The following is a 21,959-nucleotide window of genomic DNA, read 5'->3' on the forward strand; positions in this document are numbered from 1 at the left end:
TAAGCACTCAGTGAATGTCTTATTGTTGCTGTTATTATTGCTAATGGAAAGGCAAGTAGAGGGAGGCCAGCTCAATGTGAAGCACTCTTGCCTGGTGGTGCAGTCAGCTTTAACCCAATTGTTCCTATCTTGGGCCAGAGGATGGAGGTAGGAAGGAAGTACCATGGGAACATTGATAAACAAGTCTAAATAAATTCCCTGGATATTAAAATATATTTTAACATACATTTAAAGGAAGAAAAGGCCAGCAAATAAATAGTTTTGATTACAAAACCACAGGCTTATGCAAATAAGTGTATAGATACATTTGAGAATTCTTTGAAAGAAACTGATATTGGAATATGTTTGAGCATAAAATAACCATTAAAAACTTGCAAAATTAAATACTCTCTTTCTTAAAATATTTTGAACTTCTCCCCATCATATTTACAAAGCAGTGATAACTCTATCATGAGAGACTCATGAAAATTCAAAGCTTGATAGATTTTCAGAAATTAGCTCTTGTAAGAGGCTCATCTATACCAGAATTGCCTAGGGACAGTGTTAAAAATACAAATTCCTAGCCCCAGCCTAAGACTTGCTGAGTTAGAATCTTTAGAGAGTGGATCCAGGAAACTAAGGGTGTGTGTGTGTGCGTGTGTGTGTGTGTGTTAGGAATTTTAACATGCCCCCAGAGGATTTGGATGTGCCTTTGAGTCTGGGAACCACTGGTGGGGAGATCATTGTATGGATGAGCATTTGAGGTCTACAGAAGTCGAGGACCTTTGCTGATTTTGTTGTAAAAGCCTTCTCTTGTTGGCCTACCTTAGGCACCACTGTGCATCTTTCAGAAATATAGAGTCGTTACGTAAAATTACTCAATTGAGGGGAAGTGAGCTGCACCATTATCCCAAGGGCCCAATATTGGCCAGGTCTGAACTTAAGCCTCCTCACTTTTTTCAAGGTACTTCCTGTGTTTGTCTACCTTCCTAGGAACTCTTCCACTCTGAGGAGTAAAAACCACTAACAAAATTTCCAGAACATACGAACTTTCTGTAAGGCAAGTTGGCTTTGCCAATAAGAAGGCTTAAAACTGATTGTATTCTTCTACTCTTTTATTCCACTTTTTCCAATATAATCTAACAAAAACCAGTGATCAGAATTGCATACACTCATTTTTTACAAAATTATTCGTGGCAGTGTTTTTTTTTTTCCAACGGCTATCTTTTTTTTTTGCGGTACGCGGGCCTCTCACTGTTGTGGCCTCTCCTATTGTGGAGCACAGGCTCTGGACGCGCAGGCTCAGCGGCCATGGCTCACGGGCCCAGCCGCTCCGTGGCATGTGGGATCTTCCCAGACTGGGGCACGAACCCATGTCCCCTGCATCGTCAGGCGGACTCTCAACCACTGCGCCACCAGGGAAGCCCCCCAAACACTATCTTTTTATTTTTATTTATTTTTTAACATCTTTATTGGAGTATAATTGCTTTACAATGGTGTGTTAATTTCTGCTTTATAACAAAGTGAATCAGCTATACATGTCATATATCCCCATATCTCCTTCTTGCGTCTCCCTCCCATCCTCATCCCACCCCTCTAGGTGGTCACAGAGCACCGAGCTGATCTCCCTGTGCTATGCAGCTGCTTCCTGCTCGCTATCTATTTTACATTTGGTAGTGTATGTATGTCCATGCCACTCTCTCACTTTGTCCCAGTTTGCCCTTCCCCGTCCCCGTGTCCTCAAGACCATTCTCTACGTCTGCGAATTTATTCCTGTTCTGCCCATAGGTTCATCAGAACCATTTTTTTGGGTTTTTTTTTTAGATTCTGTATATATGTGTTAGCATATGGTATTTTTTTCCCTTTCTGACTTACTTCACTCTGTATGACAGACGCTAGGTCCGTCCACCTCACTACAGAAAACTCAGTTTTGTTTCATTTTATGGCTGAGTAATATTCCATTGTATATATGTCCCACGTCTTCTTTATCCGTTCATCTGTCAGTGGACACTTAGATTCCTTCCATTTCCTGGCTATTGTAAATAGTGCTGCAATGACCATTGTGGAACATGACTCTTTTTGAATTATCATTTTCTCAGGGTATATGCCCAGTAGTGGGATTGCTAGGTCGTATGGTAGTTCTATTTGTAGTTTTTTAGGAACCTTCATACATAGTGGCTGTATCAATTTACATTCCCACCAACAGTGCAATAGGGTTCCCTTTTCTGCAGACCCTCTCCAGCATTTATTGTTTGTAGATTTTTTGATGATGGCCATTCTGACTGGTGTGAAGTGATACCTCACTGTAGTTTTGATTTGCATTTCTCTAATGATTAGTGATGTTGAGCATCCATTCATGTGTTTGTTGGCAAACTGTATATCTTCTTTGGAGAAATGTCTATTTAGGTCTTCTGCCTATTTTTGGGTTGGGTTGTTTGTTTTTTTGATATTGAGCTGCATGAGCTGCTTATAAATCTTGGAGAATAATCCTTTGTCAGTTGCTTCGTTTGCAAATATTTTCTCCGATTCTGAGGGTTGTCTTTTCGTCTTGTTTATGTTTTCCTTTGCTGTGCAAAAGATTCTAAGTTTCATTAGGTCCCATTTGTTTATTTTTGTTTTTATTTCCATTTCTCTAGGAGGTGGGTCAAAAAGGATCTTGCTGTGGTTTATGTCATAGAATGTTCTGCATATGTTTTCCTCTAAGAGTTTTATAGTGTCTGGCCTTGCATTTAGGGCTTTAATCCATTTTGAGTTTATTTTTGTGCATGGTGTTAGGAAGTGTTCTAATTTCATTCTTTTACATAAGGCTGTCCAGTTTTCCCAGCACCACTTTTTTTTTTTTTTTTTGCGGTACGCAGGCCTCTCACTGTTGTGGCCTCTCCCGTTGCAGAGCACAGGCTCCAGACGTGCAGGCTCAGTGGCCATGGCTCATGGGCCCAGCCGCTCAGCGGCATGTGGGATCTTCCCGGACCGGGGTGCGAACCCGCATCCCCTGCATTGGCAGGCGGACTCTCAACCACTGCGCCACCAGGGAAGCCCCCAGCACCACTTATTGAAGAGGCTGTTTTTTCTCTATTGTGTATTCAAGCCTCCTTTATCAAAAATGAGGTGACCATATGAGTGTGGGTTTATCTCTAGGCTTTCTATCTTGTTCCATTGATCTGTATTTCTGTTTTTGTGCCAATGCCATACTGTCTTGATTACTGTAGCTTTGTAGTATAGTCTGAAGTCAGGGAGCCTGATTCCTCCAGCTCCGTTTTTCTTCCTCAAGATTGCTTTGGCTATTTGGGGTCTTTCGTGTTTCCATATAAATTGTGAAATTTTTTGTTCTAGTTCTGTGAAAAATGCCATTGGTAGTTTGGTAGGGATTGCATTGAATCTGCAGATTGCTTTGGGTAGTATAGTCATTTTCACAATGTTGATTCCTCCAATCCAAGAACGTGGTATATCTCTCCATCTGTTTGTATCATCTTTAATTTCTTTCATCAGTGTCTTATAGTTTTCCACTTAGAGGTCTTTTTTCTCCTTAAGTAGGTTTATTCCTAGGTATTTTATTCTTTTTGTTGCTGTGGTAAATGGGAATGTGTCCTTATTTTCTCTTTCTGATTTTTCATTGTTAGTGTATAGAAATGCAAGAGATTTCTGTGCATTAATTTTGTATCCTGCTGCTTTACCAAATTCATTAATTAGGTCTAGTAGTTTTCTGGTAGTGTCTTTAGGATTCACTATGTATAGTATCATGTCATCTGCAAACAGTGACAGTTTTACTTCTTCTTTTCTGATTTGTATTGCTTTTTTCTCTTTTTGTTCTCTGATTGCTGTGGCTAAAACTTCCAAAACTGTGTTGAATAATAGTGCTGAGAGTGGACAACCTTGTCTTGTTCCTGATCTTAGAGGAAATGGTTTCAGTTTTTCACCATTGAGAACGATGTTGGCTGTGGGTTTGTCATATATGACCTTTATTAGGCTTGGTAAGTTCCCTCTTGCCTACTTTCTGGAGGGTTTTTATCATAAATGGGTGTTGAATTTTGTCAAAAGCCTTTTCTCCATCTATTGAGCTGATCATATGTTTTTTCTTCTTCAGTTTGTTAATATGCTGTATCACATTGATTGATTTTCATATTTTGAAGAATTCTTGCATTCCTGGGATAAACCCCACTTGATCATGGTGTAGGATCCTTTTAATATGCTGCTGGATTCTGTTTGCTAATATTTTGTTGAGGATTTTTGCATCTATGTTCATCAGTGATACTGGCCCCTAGTTTCCTTTCTTTGTGATGTCTTTGTCTGGTTTTGGTATCAGGGTGATGTGGCCTCGTAGAATGAGTTTGAGAGTGTTCCTCCTTCTGCTATATTTTGGAAGATTTTGAGAAGGTTAGGTGGGAGGTATTCTCTAAATGTTTGATAGAATTCGCCTGTGAAGCCATCTAGTCCTGGGCTTTTGTTTGTTGGAAGACTTTTAATCACAGTCTCAATTTCAGTGCTTGTGATTGGTCTGTTCATGTGTTCTCCTTCTTCCTGGTTTAGTCTCGGAACGTTGTGCTTTTCTAAGACTTTGTCCATTTCTTCCAGGTTGTCCATTTTATTGGCATATAATTGCTTGTAGTTATCTCTCATGTTCCTTTGTATTTCTGCAGTGTCAGTTGTTACTTCTCCTTTTTCATTTCTAATTCTGTTGATTTGAGTCTTGTCCCATTTTTTCTTGATGAGTCTGGCTAATGTTTTATCAATTTTGTTTATCTTCTCAAAGAACCAGCTTTTAGTTTTATTGATGTTTGCTATCGTTTTCTTCATTTCTTTTTCATTTACTTCTGATCTGATCTTTATGATTTCTTCCTTCTGCTAACTTTGGGGGTTTTTTTGTTCTTCTTTCTCTAATTGCTTTAGGTGTAAGGTTAGGTTTTTTATTTGAGATGTTTCTTGTTTCTTGAGGTAGGATTGTATTGCTATAAAATTCCCTCTTAGAACTGCTTTTGCTGCATCCCATAAGTTTTGGGTCATCATGTTTTCATTGTCATTTGTTTCTAGGTATTTTTTGATTTCCTCTTTGATTTCTTCAGTGATCTCTTGGTTATTTAGTATCATATTGTTTAGTCTCCATGTGTTTGAATTTTTTAAGATTTTCTCCTGTAATTGATATCCAGTGCCACAGTGTTCTGGTCAGAAAAGATACTTGATGTGATTTCAATTTTCTTAAATTTACCAAGGCTTGATTTGTGACCCAGGATATGATACATCCTGGAGAATGTTCCATGAGCACTTGAGAAGAAAATGTATTCTGTTGTATTTGGACGGAATGTCCTATAAATATCTATTAAGCCCATCTTGTTTATGTATCATTTAAAGCTTGTGTTTCCTATTTATTTTCATTTTGGATGATCTGTCCATTGGTGAAAATGGGGTGAAAAAGTCCCCTACTATGATTGTGTTACTGTTGATTTCCCCTTTTATGGCTGTTAGCATTTGCCTGATATATTGAGGTGCTCCTATGTTGGGTGCATAAGTATTTACAATTGTTATACCTTCTTTTTGGATTGACCCCTTGATCATTATGTAGTGTCCTTCTTTGTCTCTTTCAGTAGTCTTTATTTTAAAGTCTATTTTCTCTGATATGAGAATTGCTACTCCAGCTTTCTTTTGATTGGCATTTGCATGGAATATCTTTTTCCATCCCCTCACTGTCAGTCTGTATGTGTCCCTAGGTCTGAAGTGTGTTTCTTGTAGACGGCATATATACTGGTCATGTTTTTGTATCCATTCAGCCAGTCTGTGTCTTTTGGTTGGAACATTTAATCCATTTACATTTAAGGTAATTATCGATATGTATGTTCCTATTCCCACTTTCTTAATTGCTTTGGGTTTCTTATTGTAGGTCTTTTCCTTCTCTTGTGTTTCTTGCCTAGAGAAGTTCCTTTAGCATTTGTTGTAAAGCTGGTTTGGTGATGCTGAATTCTCCTAGCTTTTGCTTGTCTGTAAAGGTTTTAATTTCTCCGTTGAATCTGAATGAGATGCTTGCTGGGTAGAGTAATCTTGGTTGTAGGTTTTTCCATTTCATCACTTTAATATGTCCTGCCACTGCCTTCTGCCTTGCAGAGTTTCTGCTGAAAGATCAGCTCTTAACCTTATGGGCATTCCTTTGTATGTTATTTGTTGCTTTTCCCTTGCTGCTTTTAATATTTTTTCTTTGCATTTAATTTTTGATAGTTTGATTAATATGTGTCTTGGCGTGTTTCTCCTTGGATTTGTCCTGTATGTGACTCTGTGCTCCCTTGACTTGATTGACTATTTCCTTTCCCATCTTAGGGAAGTTTTCAACTATAAACTCTTCAAATATTTCCTCAGTCCCTTTCTTTTTCTCTTCTTCCTCTGGGACCCCTATAATTTGAATGTTGGTGCATTTAAAGTTTTCCCTTAGGTCTCTGAGACTGTCCTCAAGTCTTTTCATCTTTTATTCTTTATTCTGCTCTGTAGTAGTTATTTCCACTATTTTATGTTCCAGGTCACTTATCCGTTCTTCTGCCTCAGTTATTCTGCTATTGATTCCTTCTAGAGGATTTTTGATATCCTTTATTGTGTTGTTCATCATTGTCCTTTTTAAACGTTTCTTGTATTGTCTCCATCTATTTCCAAGATTATGGATCATCTTTACTCTCATTACTCTGAATTCTTTTCCAGGTAGACTGCCTATTTCCTCTTCATTTGTTTGGTCTGGTGGGTTTTTACCTTGCTCCTTCATCTGCTGTGTGTTTCTGTGTCTTCTCATTTTGCTTAACTTACTGTGTTTGGGGTCTCCTTTTCGCAGGCTGCAGGCTCATAATTCCCATTGTTTTTGGTGTCTGCCCCCAGTGGCTATGGTTGGTTCAGTGGGTTGTGTAGGCATCCTGGTAGAGGGAACTGGTTCCTGTGTTCTGGTGGATGGGGCTGGATCTTGTCTTTTTGGTGGGTAGGACTGTGTCTGGTGGTGTGTTTTGGTGTGTCTGTGACCTTTTTATGTTTTTAGGCAGCCTCTTTGCTAATGGGTGGCCTTGTGTTCCTGTCTTGCTAGTTGTTTGGCATGGGGTGTCCAGCACTGTAGCTTGCTGGTCGTTGAGTGGAGCTGCATCTTAGCGTTGAGATGGAGATCTCTGGGAGAGCTTTTGCTGTTTGATATAACATGGAGCTGGGAGGTCTCTGGTGGTCCAATATCCTGAAGTCGGCTCTCCCACCTCAGAGGCAAAGGCCTGGCACCTGGCCAGAACACAAAGACCCTATCAGCCACATGGCTCAGAAGAAAAAGGAGAAAGAAAGAAAGAAAGAAAGAGAGAAAGAGAGAAAGAGAGAAAAGGAGAAAGGGAGAGGGAGAGGGAGAGGGAAAGAAAGGAAAGAAAGAAGGAAGGAAGGAAGGAAGAAAGGAAAAATAGATAAATAAAATAATTATTTTAAATAAAAAAAATTAAAAAGTAATAAAAAAAAGAAAGACGAGAGCAACCAAACCAAAAAACAAATCCACCAATGACAACAAGAGCTAAAAACTATACAAAAAACAAAACAAAACAACAAAATGGACAGACAGAACCCTAGGATAAATGGTAAAAGCAAAGCTATACAGACAAAATCACACAAAGGAGCATACACATACACACTCACAAAAAGAAAAAAGGGAAAAAGAATATATATGTATATATATATAAAAAAAGAGAGCAACCAAATCAATAAAGAAATCTACGAATTATACTAAACTCTATATACTAAGTTAAGATAAACCTAAAACCGAAAACAAATTAGATGCAGAAAGAAACCCCAAAGTTTCTCCCAAAGTCCACCGTCTTAATTTTGGGATGGTTTGTTGTCTATTCAGGTATTCCACGGATGCAGGGTACATCAAGTTGATTGTGGAGCTTTAATCCGCTGCTCCTGAGGCTGCTGGGAGAGATTTCCCTTTCTCTTCTTTGTTCTCACAGCTCCTGGGGCTCAGCTTTGGATTTGGCTCCGCCTCTGCATGTAGGTCGCCTGAGGGCATCTGTTCTTCACTCAGACAGGATGGGGTTAAAGGAGCAGCTAATTAGGGGGCTGTGGCTCACTCAGGCCAGGGGGAGGGAGGGGTACGGAACGCGGGGTGAGCCTGTGGCAGCAGAGGCCGGCGTGTCATTGCACCAGCCTGAGGCGCTCCGTGCATTCTCCTGGGGAAGTTGTCCCCGGATCACGGGACCCTGGCAGTAGCGGGCTGCACAGGTTCCCAGGAGGGGAGGTGTGGGTAGTGACCTGGGCTTGCACACAGGCTTCTTGGTGGCTACAGCAGCAGCCTTAGTGTTTCATGCCTGTCTCTGGGGTCCGGGCGGATAGCCGTGGCTCGCGCCTGTCTCTGGAGCTTGTTTAGGCGGTGCTCTGAATCCCCCTCTCCTTGCGCACCCCGAAGCAATGGTCTCTTACCTCTTAGGTAGTTCCAGACTTTTTCCTGGACTCCCTCCCGGCTAGCTGTGGCACACTAGCCCCCTTCAGGCTGTGTTCACGCAGCCAACCCCAGGCCTCTCCCTGGGATCTTTCCTCTGAAGCCTGAGCCTCAGCACCCAGCCTCCACCCGTCCTGGCGGGTGAGCAGACAAGCCTCTCGGGCTGGTGAGTGCTGGTAGGCACCGATCCTCGTGTGGGAATCTCTCCGCTTTGCCCTCTGCACCCCCGTTGCTGCGCTCTCTTCCGTGGCTCCGAAGCTTTCCCCCTCCACCACCCGCAGCCTCCGCTCGCGAAGGGGCTTCCTAGTGTGTGGAAACCTTCCCTCCTTCACAGCTCCCTTCCAGAGGTGCAGGTCCTGTCCCTATTCTTTTGTGTCTGTGTTTTCTTTTTTCTTCTGCCCTACCCAGGTACGTGGGGGAGTTTCTTGCCTCTTGGGAAGTCTGAGGTCTTCTGCCACGGTTCAGTAGGTGTTCTGTAGGAGTTGTTCCACATGTAGATGTATTTCTGATGTGTTTGTGGGGAGGAAGGTGATCTCCACATCTTACTCCTCAGCCATCTTGAAGGTCTCCTGTATTTTTCAAATTTTCTATGATAAACACTTATTAAGTTTATGATCATAGCAGTGCCATAAATTTTACCTTTTCAATTTTTTCTTCCTATTTTTTACGAAGAAATTTGTTAACTAAGTCTTGAGGGTTAACAAGATGTTAATGATTGATGTTTGACTAAGAGACTAATTCTGTTAAGAAATTTATTATCTTTCACACACCGTCAGGCAATTTGCTGAATGCAAATGAGAAAGATTTTTATTATTTAATAAGTCTGCCCTCTGCCTGGCAATGCGTTAGCAGTTCCAATTACTTTATTCATTTTAAAGTCAAAGACTTTTTTTCAATGTAAATTCAAATTATACTCCTTCCCTTCAATCTCCTTTTCTTAATCTGTCTAAGTTAAGAATGCTGTCATTTCTTTTACCTGCATATAACAGCAGATGTGCAAGAGCTAATTAATTCTTTGGCTGGAGGGAATTGCCACACCCAGAGAGCATCTGTCCAGCCCTCCAATTCCTTTGAGGCATACTTTGCCACACACGTGGAGAGTTTGTGCTGATAGTCCCTGCAGACTAGGGTTGGAGTTTTCCCAGGGCAGCTTGATGGATAGGGCAAGAGAGTAGAAGGGGCAAGGGAGTGATTATGAAGTACATCACAGAAACCCACCTGGGGACGAAAAAAGTGAGGATATGATAGGGATGATGGAAAGTAACAAATTGCGGGCCAAAGAATTGTTGATGTGGGCATAGTAGAGTATGTGAGTTGGTAAGATAGGAGGTGGACATCGAAGAATGTGGTGTTAAGGAAAGAAATTCCAGACTGGTGTAGTATTGGTTGATAAGGTCCAAGATGTAACTAAGGATAGCAGTGAGAGGCCAGGCAATGGGTGAGTAATCTACATGGATGATGAAGTCACCAAGACTCTTATCGAGATGATGAGAGAAGTGGTGGGAGAAAAAGAGTCACCAAGTTCTAAATTGTTCAATGAATGAGGATACCAATAGTGAGGTGGGTCTAATGATACATCCTTCAATGAAGCTGAGTTGTTTGTTTTTGTTTTGGAGTAGGAATTAGGGAGTGGGGAGGAGAAATGATGTGGAGGCAGCAAAGGGGATCAAGGAGGACATTACCCTATGAGATAAGACATAACTTATAACTCACATAACTCTAGAGACTCACCTTGGAGACTTAAAGCTGGCAACATTTCTCCTTAGCTCTCATTCTTACTTTTTACCTTTCCAGTCTACCTAGTTTATAGCTTGGCTTCTCCCTCTTGATTCTAGATTCTCCTGTTGGCAAGGCCCCTCAGTGTTTGCCCAGTAAAAATGCTTAATGAATGTCAGTTAAAGAACTCATTTGATTAAAATGTGCTTAGGGAGCTTTCAGGATTTTGGTTTTCTACAAATTGGGAAACGAACTCTCTTTGGAAATCTATTCCCTCAGAACCTCAGATGGCCTCATCAAATCCCTCTGGGCTTTGAGTCTTTTAGTAGTTTTGGCTTGAATTCCTTATGTAGGCACTTACCTTTCCATCAGCATTTCTTTTCCTAAAATGACTTGTCTCATGTACCCTCCACCATTACTTGGTCTCTGGTATCCCTCAGGGGAAGGTCAGATCCCCTCCACACATGCAGGCTCACTTGTCTTCTGAAATGCACATGCATGGTAATGTGTAACAGGCCTCTCTTGAATGGGATCTGGTTTTGTGTCCTGGCTCACCTAACTCAGATCTGTAGAAACTTATTAACATATGAAGAAATTAAGGATCAAAAAGATTGAAAAACTGGCCCAAGATCTTAGAACCCAGTAAGTATTAAAAACCAGGTGATGAGCTTATAAAATTTGGGCTTTCTCTATTACCCCCAAATACTTCTCACATGTTTTCTATCAGTTGCTTTTGGGGGGGCACTTTTAATTCTAACAAAGTATCTAAGTGTGGGCCTCAAATCATTATTTCTATTATTTTTCTTTTTTTCTTTTTTTTTTGCGGTACGTGGGCCTCTCACTGTTGTGGCCTCTCCCGTTGCGGAGCACAGGCTCCGGGTGCGCAGGCTCAGCGGCCATGGCTCACGGGCCCAGCCGCTCCGCGGCATGTGGGATCTTCCCGGACCGGGGCACGAACCCGTGTCCCCTGCATCAGCGGGCGGACTCTCAACCACTGCGCCACCAGGGAAGCCCTATTTCTTTTATTTTTCAACTCAAATGGAACCTATATAAGAATGACAGTAACAAATCCACCCACCCCTATGCATCAGTAACCTGCACATCTTCCTGTTAATAGAATGTGTCTTTAAATTGCATGACCACTGTTTTATATTGGGTCAGCCCCTAATGTTATTTCTGTCATAAACAATGGTCCAGATGCTCAGTGTTTGGGAGGAAACACCTTTCCTGCATAGCTTGGTCATGTGATGATGGGCGATTAGGATAACTGTGACTTCATTGCAATCATGAATTAGGCAACCAGGAGATCACATGTGGGGCATAGGGTGATCTGCCTAACACAAGCCATTTTCCATAAGCTACTCCTCTGTAGAAATCAGGGGTTTTCAAGTCATAAAGCTATATACAGTATGTCATGGTTCTGCCCAATGGGCAAGGAAAAGGGGCAACTCATTTAAAGTAGAAAGGGCATGAGACTTGGAATCAAATGTGGGTTAGAATCCTGGCCCTGAAAGTTTCTGCCTGTGGATCACCTCATCTTTCTTAGTGTCAGAGTTCTCAACAATAAAACATGATTCTGATATCCCTTTCTTAGGTCAATAGTGAAAAACATATGGAGTGCCCATATATAGGTTCTAAAAGTATTACTTTGTATAAAAGGTTTTCTAGAGGATTGAAATCTTAGTATTTGTTTCAGAAGTGACTTGGTACAAATAACATTTTAAATTATAACTTCCTTTCAGTGCAATATTTTTAATATATTAAAGCAAGGACTGTGACATGGCTATTTGAATGAAGTTGTTTTTCCTTATGTTTTACATGTTTTGTGGGTTTCTAGATGTTGGGTTCAGTTTTTTTTCAACATAGAAAAGCAGTGATATTCCTGATATGGTTTTGTGTATCTTAACACAGTAGGCAAGAACAGATATTTGGTGAAAGTTAGTGTTCTTAAGAAATCAGAGTATAATTAAACGTTGCTTTCTTACTATTACACAACAATAAGAACTCACAAAATGTACAAAGGACTTTCAGGTCAATTATCTTCTTAGAACTAAATCCTCAACACTCCTGAGAACTAGGAGGATTAGCGTTTGCTCTTGACCTTAATCTTGATCTGATATTTGAGATATCAGCCTCTAATTAAAATGTATTTATCTTTACACAAATTCATCTAAAAATATAATTCTTGGCCTATTTTATAGACAAAATGGATCACACGTATTATCTTCATTGTAATTCTCAAATTCTCCTTGCTAATTTTCAACTTTTCAACCTCTACATACACATCTGTAAATCTTGTCCATCAACTCAAAATAATAGTGTTTATGCTGCTTGGAGTGGGCTGTGCGTTTAGAGGGAAAGCTAACTAGTGCCCTTTCATCCTCTGCAATGCCACCTAACAACTGTCAAAATAATAGTATCCTAGGCCTGTGAGATCCAAAGGCAAGTCTTGGTTTTGTGAAAGGGGAAATACAACGAAAAGAAAACAAGCTGTGGAGTTCACCTGAGCCAAGCAGCGCTCCATCCTGTTTATTATTTGCAGAGAGCTGGTGTTATTTCAGCCATGTTGTCATTTTGAATATGCTACTGCAGTACTGCTGTAGCCATTGAAATTCCTGCCATTACTGTGAGACTTATCACTGTAACCCCATGTTCCAGGGATGGGCTTTCTGGCCATTGCTACTGACATATATGCAGGGGATGAAAAAGAGCCTCCAAATTAGCTGTGTGTGTGTGTGTGTGTGTGTATGTGTGTATGCATGTGTGCGTGCTTACGTGTGCATGTGTGGTTGGTTAGAGGGGAGGAGGGGCCACAATATTAGTTACTTAGTTTCAGGTAATCAGTTTCATAGTCTCAGTGTTGGAGGAATGTTTAAATGCCATCAAGACTAGTCAACCCTTATTCATCAGTTTTGGCCTCAAAGTATTATACAAACTATAAATTCACTTCTTAAAATTACAAAATACATATAAGCAAAATGGAAACAACAACAACTATAATTTCACCACTCATGGATAAGTATAGTTAGGAATTAGGTACATAAGTGTCCAGAGTCTTTTCTGTGGATTAGATTGTACTATACCTCACTATTTACTTAACAATATATTGCTAAGTATATAAAATACATAGCTACATCTAATTTTTATAGTGTTCCATTGTCTAGGTTTACCATACTTTTTGTAACTAATCCTCTATTGTTGGATTTTAGTTTCTCTTTTTTTGCTATTATAAATTATGTGAAATGAAAATCCTTGTACATACATCCTTTCACACCCAACTGATCCTTGAAAACTTCCAGTATTGGGAAACTGCCTATTGCCATTGACCTACCCACAGCAGATCTCACTAGGGTATGGGTTCTAGAAATGCGACCCTTAACTGAATCTGCATGATATAGGGTCTCTGGAGCATGGTCCCTGTCACAGTGTGTTCCCATGGTTCTTCTGTTCTCTTCATATTCTCTAATGTCACCAATTACATACTTCCAGTAATGGCTTCCTCCATTAGACTGTGGTTGCTCAGTCTTCCCAGGCTATAGGACTATTTATGATGTCAACAATGTCACACATTGTCAAAGGTCTTCTGTCTATCTCTAATTCACAAGTTGTCATCTTTTCCCAACCAACTATTTTATTGCTTTATCAATGATTATGTCCATGTTAGTGAAAATGAAAAGCAATTAAAAAAAACCCGAGTTACAAGTACAGACTTAACTGTGTAACAAAGGGCACTAAGCCACTGATGGGTAAATACTCCCAGGAGGTAGCAGGCTGAACAGAGAGCCTCTGAGAGCTTCTCTGAGCATTTACAAGATGCCCTGCTTAGGAAGTCAGAGGGCAAGTTCTTGAGTGAGAGCTAGGAAACGTAAGGAGTCTCTGTAGCTGGGCCATCTGTCAGGGCTGTAGTGGAGGTAAGATTCTGAATATCTGGCAGGACAGTAGACTGCTCTGTATTTTCTGTCTAAGCTCACCCTGACCAATTTCTAGCATACAGGAGTAGGTCCAAGCAAATCACTTCTCTGGGGCAAACCAAGTGACTTTGGCTGATCTAGGCAGTAAGGCATGGAGAGGAGAGCAGGAACTTCATCAATCAGCATGTAGTCCAGGCAAGCCTGCTAAAGCCCTCCTGATTATCTGCTAATCTTCACCCTTGGTTTCTTCTCCCATTTTCTTGAAGGAGTCTTAAGATGTGGAAAATTTTGCAATTTAATAACAACCAGCAGGAAAAATTAACCTGGAAAATCCAGATCTATTCTTAGATAGTTTTTGTGTTCCACTGTGGATCAAAATTGCCTGAGTGTGTGCATGTGGGCACACACACACATACAGAGGCATAAAAAGTGGCCGTGGTAGATAAATCACTCATGTTGCAGAGCACTCAGTTCAAGGTTGGGGGTATAGTTCCCTTTGATACAACCTGCTTGATAGCTCTTGTTGGCTGAAAGCATAAAACAGCACCTAGAGCATGTACACACAGGGCACTGTTAGATAATTACATATATATTCATTTATTTTAGAAAATATTTTAGAGACAGAAAGTTTTATTGGATTGGTACTGTTTAGGAATAATGTAAAACGGACTGGAGTATATTATGTTAAAGCTGTCCTCCGGCACTAATTGGCCTTAGTTCTCTCCTCTTGGCATTGCTTAGAATATGTCTCTGTGATTGATTGTCAGAGATTAGAAATGGTTCCTGGGTCTTCTCTTATAGTGAGGTAAGAGCTGTGTTTTAGTTTCAGTCAATACTGTATTTCAAGTGTCCTATGTGAATGTGTAGCTCTGTACCTCCTGGTTTGAGAAGGGCAGTGGATGATCGACACAGAGGGCACCTGACAGTCTGAAGTGGTGAGTGTGGAGGTGAGAAGTGGTGCAGAAAGGGAAAGAAGGAAGGCAGTTGACAAAAGGGAAATATCCTGGACTGGGGCCCTGTCCTGTCTTTGCAGTTCAGCTGCTCCTGGAATGGTCCAAAGAAGAAAGAAGCCAAGGCATCCACCATTTGGTGTCATACCTGGACAGCCCAGCCTCTCTCATTACATGAAGTTTCCATACACAGGTGTGTTACAAAGCCTACAAGTCAAAATCAGTAGCTAAAATGAGAGACTCAGCAGTAAAAATGATAGTATCTGTGGATCGAAACTTCATTTTGTAGATGAGAAATCTGAAACACAGAGAGGGGATGGGATGCGAGGCCACTCAGTGAAGTGAGTGCAGAACTCAGCTCTCCTGTTTTCCAGGTTGATGTCCTTCTCCAAGTGACATTTTGGGAACATTGTGAAGTGAAGCGGTTTAGGTTAGCAGCTACATTTGGTGACCGGTGTTCTCTAAAAACCGTCCTAAACAAGAAACTACTTAGATAATTGCACAGAAGGTATTTGGCACATTGGAATTCCTTTATTCTAAAAAACTACACATTTTTCTTTTCTGGTTTTGCCAATTAGATTTATGGTTTGGCTATTGGTCTAGCAGGCAACAAGATGTATGGTTGTTTTGCTAGCTTGCTAAATACCTTTCTTCACTCTCTTCTGAAGAGAATTTTCTGCTATTCCTCTGTGGAATGTTTTTGTCATTCGTTACAAAAAGCAGGCACGCAAAATCATAGAATCACAAGCAAACCTCCCTGGTCCCATCAACATTTGAGTAGTAGTGCCCTTATACTTCCATAAACAATGGTTTACCAGGGGATTTTGATGCTGCTCCTGTTATGCTCTGGGAAATGGTTCTTATGATTCCTATTTCGGGGCTGTGGAAACTGAGGCTCAGGAAGGGAATTTATGTGTTTTGAGCATTTGTGCAGATTCTCTGTAACTCAAGTTTCAGAGAGGCAGCAAGAGGAACAAGGGTCTCCGTTTATCCCACCTACTACATTCCCATTTGGAGCCCCCCATTTTGGGCCCATCCAGAATTACATCCAGTCCTTCCTTTATCTCCTTTCAGTTTAGCAAACCTAATCATTTCAGCTTCCCATATGCTCAACATTAGTTGTCCAGATGAGCTGAGAGCATAGGTCATTGCAAGGCTTGATCAAACCTCATTTCACATTTTCTCAAAATGTAGGCAGTTAACTAGGGCCTTGGCATTCTTTGGTTGTATCAGCTATTTGAAGAGTTTATTTTCTTGGTTGGTTGTACTTTCCCCCTTAGTATTTGAATTGAATTTATCTCCCATTTTATTCCTATTTTATTATACTTTCATTGCTCTGCCATTAAAAAAAATAAAACCATGCTTGAATCAGTTTTGAACACATGGTGTCTGAGGTTGGAAGACATGATTTTGTTTCCTAGTTCTTCCTCTCTCCAGATTTGTGACATTGGCTAAGTCTAGTCCCCACTTTGGGCTTTAATTTCTTCACCTGTAATATTAGGGTTTTGGACTAGGTGACCTTTAAGGGCTCTTTCTGGTCTGAAATGCTCTACTTGCATATTTCTTTCTTTTTTTAAATCAATATTGACTTTCTAAACTAAAGTTGATGGTCAGGACTTTTGGTCTAGGACTTTTTTTAAGCAGAATTTGATTATTTTGTTTTAGATTGAAGGATATGGGAACCAGGCAGGTCTGGCCAGGATGGCCTCAGTTTGGGATAATCTCTGTATGGTATCTGGGTTTCTGAGAAATTGTCCAGGCAAAGCCCTCTCAGCTCCAGATCCCTGAAGACATTGTGTCAGTTGCTGTAGTCTCCTGCACTGCTCAGTGTCATGATTTGACAGGCTGGGGGTATGGATGCTTTCAAAGTATGACAAAACTTGGGAAGGGGAAGCTGGGGATGAAGTGAGAGAGTAGCACTGATGTACATACACTACCAAATGTAAAATGGATGGCTAGTGGGAAGCTGCTGCATAGCACAGGGAGATCAGCTTGGTGCTTTGTGACCACCTAGAAGGGTGGGATAGGGAGGGTGGGAGGGAAGCTCAAGAGGGAGGGGATATGGGTCTATATGTATACATATAGCTGATTCACTTTGTTGTACAGCAGAAACTAACACAACATTGTAAAGCAGTTATACTCCAATAAAGATATTAAAACAAAAAACAAAGTATCACAAAACTCCTAGCAAACTGTTAACAGGTAGAATTGCAGAATTTTTATTTGGTTATTTCTTTAAAAAAAACATGCTTTACCGCTTCATTGATTATGAACTCTGTGAGGTGAAACTTCATATCCTCATTTTATACAGAGAATGTTTCTGAGGTCCAGAGAATGAGTAAGTGAGAAAGCTGTGATGGCCTAACTCCATCTCTCTTTCTCCATTTGAAACCTGCCATTTTAGGTTACGTTTGTGAAGTTAATCTAACATTGTGCCAAGACTTTGAGTCACAAAGGTGCCTTCCCCTGTGTTAGAGTCAGAGACAGAATTCAAGTTAAAACTCTATTAACCTGAGAAGTGGCACTACTCTTCTCAAATAATCTTGTTTCACACCAGGCTCCATTTGGGGGAAGCCAGTTGGCCTCAGGTGCCATGAGGCCATTTTGCCATTGCCCCAGAGAATAATATCCAAACTCCATAGCCTGGCATTCAAGGCTGTTCAAACTTGAGTTACAACCTATTTACCTTAATCATGTTTAAGCCTGGCTGGCTCATGGTTCTAAGCCTTTCTAGCCTATTCTTGATCTGCTATGATTTACTCTAGTATACAGCTGACACTTGACTCCATCTCCAGTAACTATCCCTATCCCACCCTAACATTTTAGACTCAGTGTGAATACTTGGTATCCCCAGTTTATCTCAAGGACGTGGCCTGGAGCTTCCTTCGTGTTCTTTAGCTTCTTTCCCAGAGAAAGATACCTTTATCTGCCTTTTGGAACTCACCTTCTGGTTCCAAGTTGCTTGGCTGGCGTTCTAGAGTACCTACTGGGGTGGCCCAGAAGTAGGGAATTCAGGACAAACATTGTAGATTCCCTGAGTGCTTCCTCTGTGCCAAGCTTGGGCTAAGCTGGGGATACAGAGATGGATTAGACACTCTCCTGCCCTAAAGGAACCTAGAACCTGGTGGAGAATAAAACTGTCTAAATAAATAAGGGTAGTAATATGTTGTGGGTGCTAAGAGAGAAATCCATATGGAGTGAGTGAGGAGTATAGAGAAGGGGCAAGTCAGTTGTGCCAGGGTTGTGGAGATGGTTGAGGAAAGCTTTAGAGATGAGGTTCTGTGTCCCCAGGGACATCCCACGTGAGGAAGGACTGCTTCATACAGAACCACATTTCCTTCCTGGGACCAGGGAATAGATTCTCTAGAAAAGTGAAGTCACTGGTTTGTTAATTAGGCCTTTGCAGACAGAGTAATGTGGGAATAAGATCAGAGTCTCTTGGATGGAAATCTTGGCATGTGGGATGCAGAGTGCTCCATGGCCAGCCAGCCTGGCTGTGGGTCTAATTAGGTCTTCTTCAGAGAGGGGAAATTCCCAGCAGCGGCTGCAGTGGAAATGCTAAATGTGGAAGGCTGACAGAACAAGACTTGTTTTATCTGACTGAAATGAGGGGGAAGTGGCTCTTGATGTGACCTTTCTTCCATGTAGGGTTGTCTTTTAGACTTGGAAAAACTGGCTCAGAAACAAAATGCCAAGTGAAATGGTAAGTCCAGAACATCAGTGGATAGTAGTTTCCCCAAGACTGTTCTTCTTCATGTGTGTTATCTGAGAAAGGCACGTTCAGGTGTCTGCCCAGCCCCCCTCCCCACTTCACATGCAGAGGGTGTTGAGTTGCCTGGCTCTCTGAGAGGGGTGTTTCACCGGACACACTTTTCCATGGTGACGTTGGTGGCAGGGCGCAGTGTCTCTGCAGGAAGTGGAGTGGTGAGAGGAATGGAAAAGAACAATGTTTTCCAGCAGGACCATTACCTTATGGAAACTGTGACACTGATTTGCAAATATCTCTTTTCTCTGACTACCTAGGGCTTTTATTAACATCAGACACCATGATGTTTATGATTCAGAGTTGACGAAATAAAGCTATCGTCAATTAAAATGTACACAAGTTAATCTCAGGATCATACTGTTGAGTGAAAAATAAAAGGCATGGAAGAATACAGACAGTATGATTTTATATAAAGGTAAAAAAATAAACTAAATATGTTTGTGTGTTTGTGTGATATAAAGATGCAAACATGTGTACAACTATAAAATTAAGCAAGAAAATGAAAAACACAAAATTAGAGAAAGTGATTACTAATTTTGAGAGGGAGGGAATGTTTGGGATGGGGTGGGGCACCCACAGAGAATTTCAAATTAATAATAATATTCTTTTTAAGATAATAAGCAGTGAGAACAGAGGTGTTCATTGTTTGGTAACTCTTTATATGTTACATATATTTTATGAATATTATGAATATTTACCATATTTAGTTAAACAATTAAACTGAACTCTTCTAACTAACAGGAGTGGGTAGAATGTGTATGGGGAGAGAGGTGAGTGTGTGGCTTATACCCATACGTTTGAAGGAAGGACACTATTGGTTGCCAGCTTACTGTGAGTCAGCATGACCATGGCTTTCTTTATATAAGCAATTGCTGTATACTTTGAATAAAACCCTATGTGTAGGGACTTCCCTGGTGGTGCAGTGGTTGAGAATTCACCTGCCACTGCAGGGGACAAGGCTTCCATCCCTGGTCCGGGAAGATCCCGCATGCCGCAGAGCAACTAAGCCTGTGCGCCACAACTACTGAGCCTGTGCTCTAGAGTCCACGAGCCACAATTACTGAGCCCATGAGCCACAACTACTGAGCCCATGTGTCACAACTACTGAAGCCTGTGCGCCTAGAGCCCATGCTCTGCAACAAGAGAAGCCACTGCAATGAGAAGCCTGTGCACAGCAAGGAAGAGTAGCCCCCGCTCACCACAAGTAGAGAAAGCCCACATGCAGCAATGAAGACCCAACACGGCCAAAAAAAAAAAAAAAAAAAAAAAAAAACCAAACCCGTGTGTAAAAACTGAACCCAGGTACCCCTCTTGAATCAAAAGGTTTTTCTCTCCCTGACGTGGGAAGTAGGAATGAAATAATATAAGGTAAAAAAAAAGGGCAAGGTACAGAACTATGCACAGAGTTTCATTCTGATATTGTTTATGTGCACATGTTAAAAAGGCTTGGAAAGCGTCTATTAAAGTATTTTAAAGGAGCTATTTCTTGAATATCTTTTCAGGAGAGAAGATGGATTTTACAAGCAGCTGTCCTGTTGGTCTATTTCATTTCCCCCCATTTCTGGTTTGGTGAGTCCATCCTCTCCACCATTTTGTGCTGCCCAATGGGAGCACTGCTTTCTTTTCTTTATGTTTTAATTGTCTATGGAAGATTCTCCTTTCTGCTTTCCAAAAATGATGAAAATTTAATTTGGTCTCTGGAGCGTGTTAGTGAATTCAGGAGCCAGGAGACCAGCCTAGGAGTAAGGAAATAATGCAGGCTGGACAGAGGATTGTCATGGGAAATCCAGTATGTATGGTCCTGGCAAGCACAGCATAGGCCAGCAGTAGCTTGCTTCCCACCTATTCCCTCTTACTTTTTCAGTCTACTCCACTGTCCCAGGTTAGGTTTCCTGTGTAGCAGACTGAGACTTAGATTAGTGTACTGGAGATGTATTAGAGAGTGTTCTTGGGACCAACATCTGGGGAAGGGAAGGGAAGAGGGGGATATGAGAGATGGGAGGGAAAGGAGAGAAGGAAGCAGGATTGGGTGGAGGGAGAACTCAGGCTGGAATGTAGTGTCAGTGGAAACCTCAGAAGACCCTGCGGGGAATCATGAAGATGAGATAATAACCCTTCAGAGCTGTTCAAAGTTAGGGTGAGAGGACTGGACCTTTATACCTGATGTCAATCAGACACTGGATGCTGGCCACCTCAGGAAATGGGCATGACCTTGGATGAGGGGTCTCTCCAGCTGAGGCAATCCCCAAGGTGGGTGCCAACAGCAGTCCCAGCAACTTCATCCCAAGTCCTTCATTCTTGAAGTAGGATCTGGGTGGCATGTTATACCATACCTGCAATCCGATTATTTTTTTGTTAAAACATGAATTTAATAATGTACCCTGCTGCTGAAAATTCTTCTGTGGCTCTCCATTGCCCACAGGAAAAGGACCAGACCCTTACCTTGGCGTCTCATGGCTTTTTGCACTCTGATCCCAATTCTTTCTTTCTGACAGTATTCCCCACCCTTGTCCATAACCTAAGAGAAACACACCATGTTCCGGTTACATCAGCATTTTCACATGCTGAATGTACACCTTTATGTACCCTGTTTCCTCTGTCTGAATATCTTTACTCTCTCAAATTCTTACTCAGTCTTCAAACCTAAGCTCAAATGTCCCTTTGTCTGGAAGGTCTCCAGGCAGTCTTTCCTTTCTGTGGGTTTTCACGTCCCATTTTCCTTCTCTACTCACATTATTTTCTCTTTCTTTTCTCTTCTTCTCTCCTCTCCTTACTTCTGCTTCTTCTCCTTGTTCCTGCACAACTCTTCCCCCATTTTCTCTGATTTCTCTCAAGTTCATTATGCAGGCCTTTACTGTGTCACTTATTCCGGTATGCTCTAATTATTTGACTAAGAATAGCTGGCATATCAACATCAGTGTCACAGGGCCTCTTGCTTTATTAGGCGAGTTATGCAGCTTTTCTTAGAAATAGTATCAGAGTTGTTCCCAGTACCTTCCACCTCAAGTAAGAGGCAGCTTATTCGTAGTTATTTGTTTTCGTATCTGACTCCTCCAGTAGAGTGAGAGCGATTTAAGGCCAGGGGGTCTGCCTGTCATCATGTGTACCCTATGCCTAGCAAAGCCCTGTGGTAAGGGGTGGCTTCATTCAATGTCTGCTGAATGAATGAATATTGCTACATATGCCTTGCTTTTCATTAGAGAAAAGTG

At 41.3% G+C, this 21,959-nt stretch overlaps 1 long non-coding RNA gene across 1 annotated transcript in view; it reads left to right on the forward strand.

Annotated features, from left to right (window-relative positions):
* The window catches only part of LOC137226998 (uncharacterized), a 252,577-nt gene that overhangs the window by 81,572 nt on the left and 149,046 nt on the right, over window positions 1-21,959 (forward strand). The window contains exon 2 of the long non-coding RNA XR_010944645.1: window positions 20,253-20,319. This is a non-coding gene — a long non-coding RNA (uncharacterized lncRNA). The remainder of the gene's footprint in view (window positions 1-20,252; window positions 20,320-21,959) is intronic.

This window comes from Pseudorca crassidens, chromosome 7 (assembly GCF_039906515.1).
Source record: "Pseudorca crassidens isolate mPseCra1 chromosome 7, mPseCra1.hap1, whole genome shotgun sequence".
NCBI lineage: Eukaryota > Metazoa > Chordata > Mammalia > Artiodactyla > Delphinidae > Pseudorca > Pseudorca crassidens.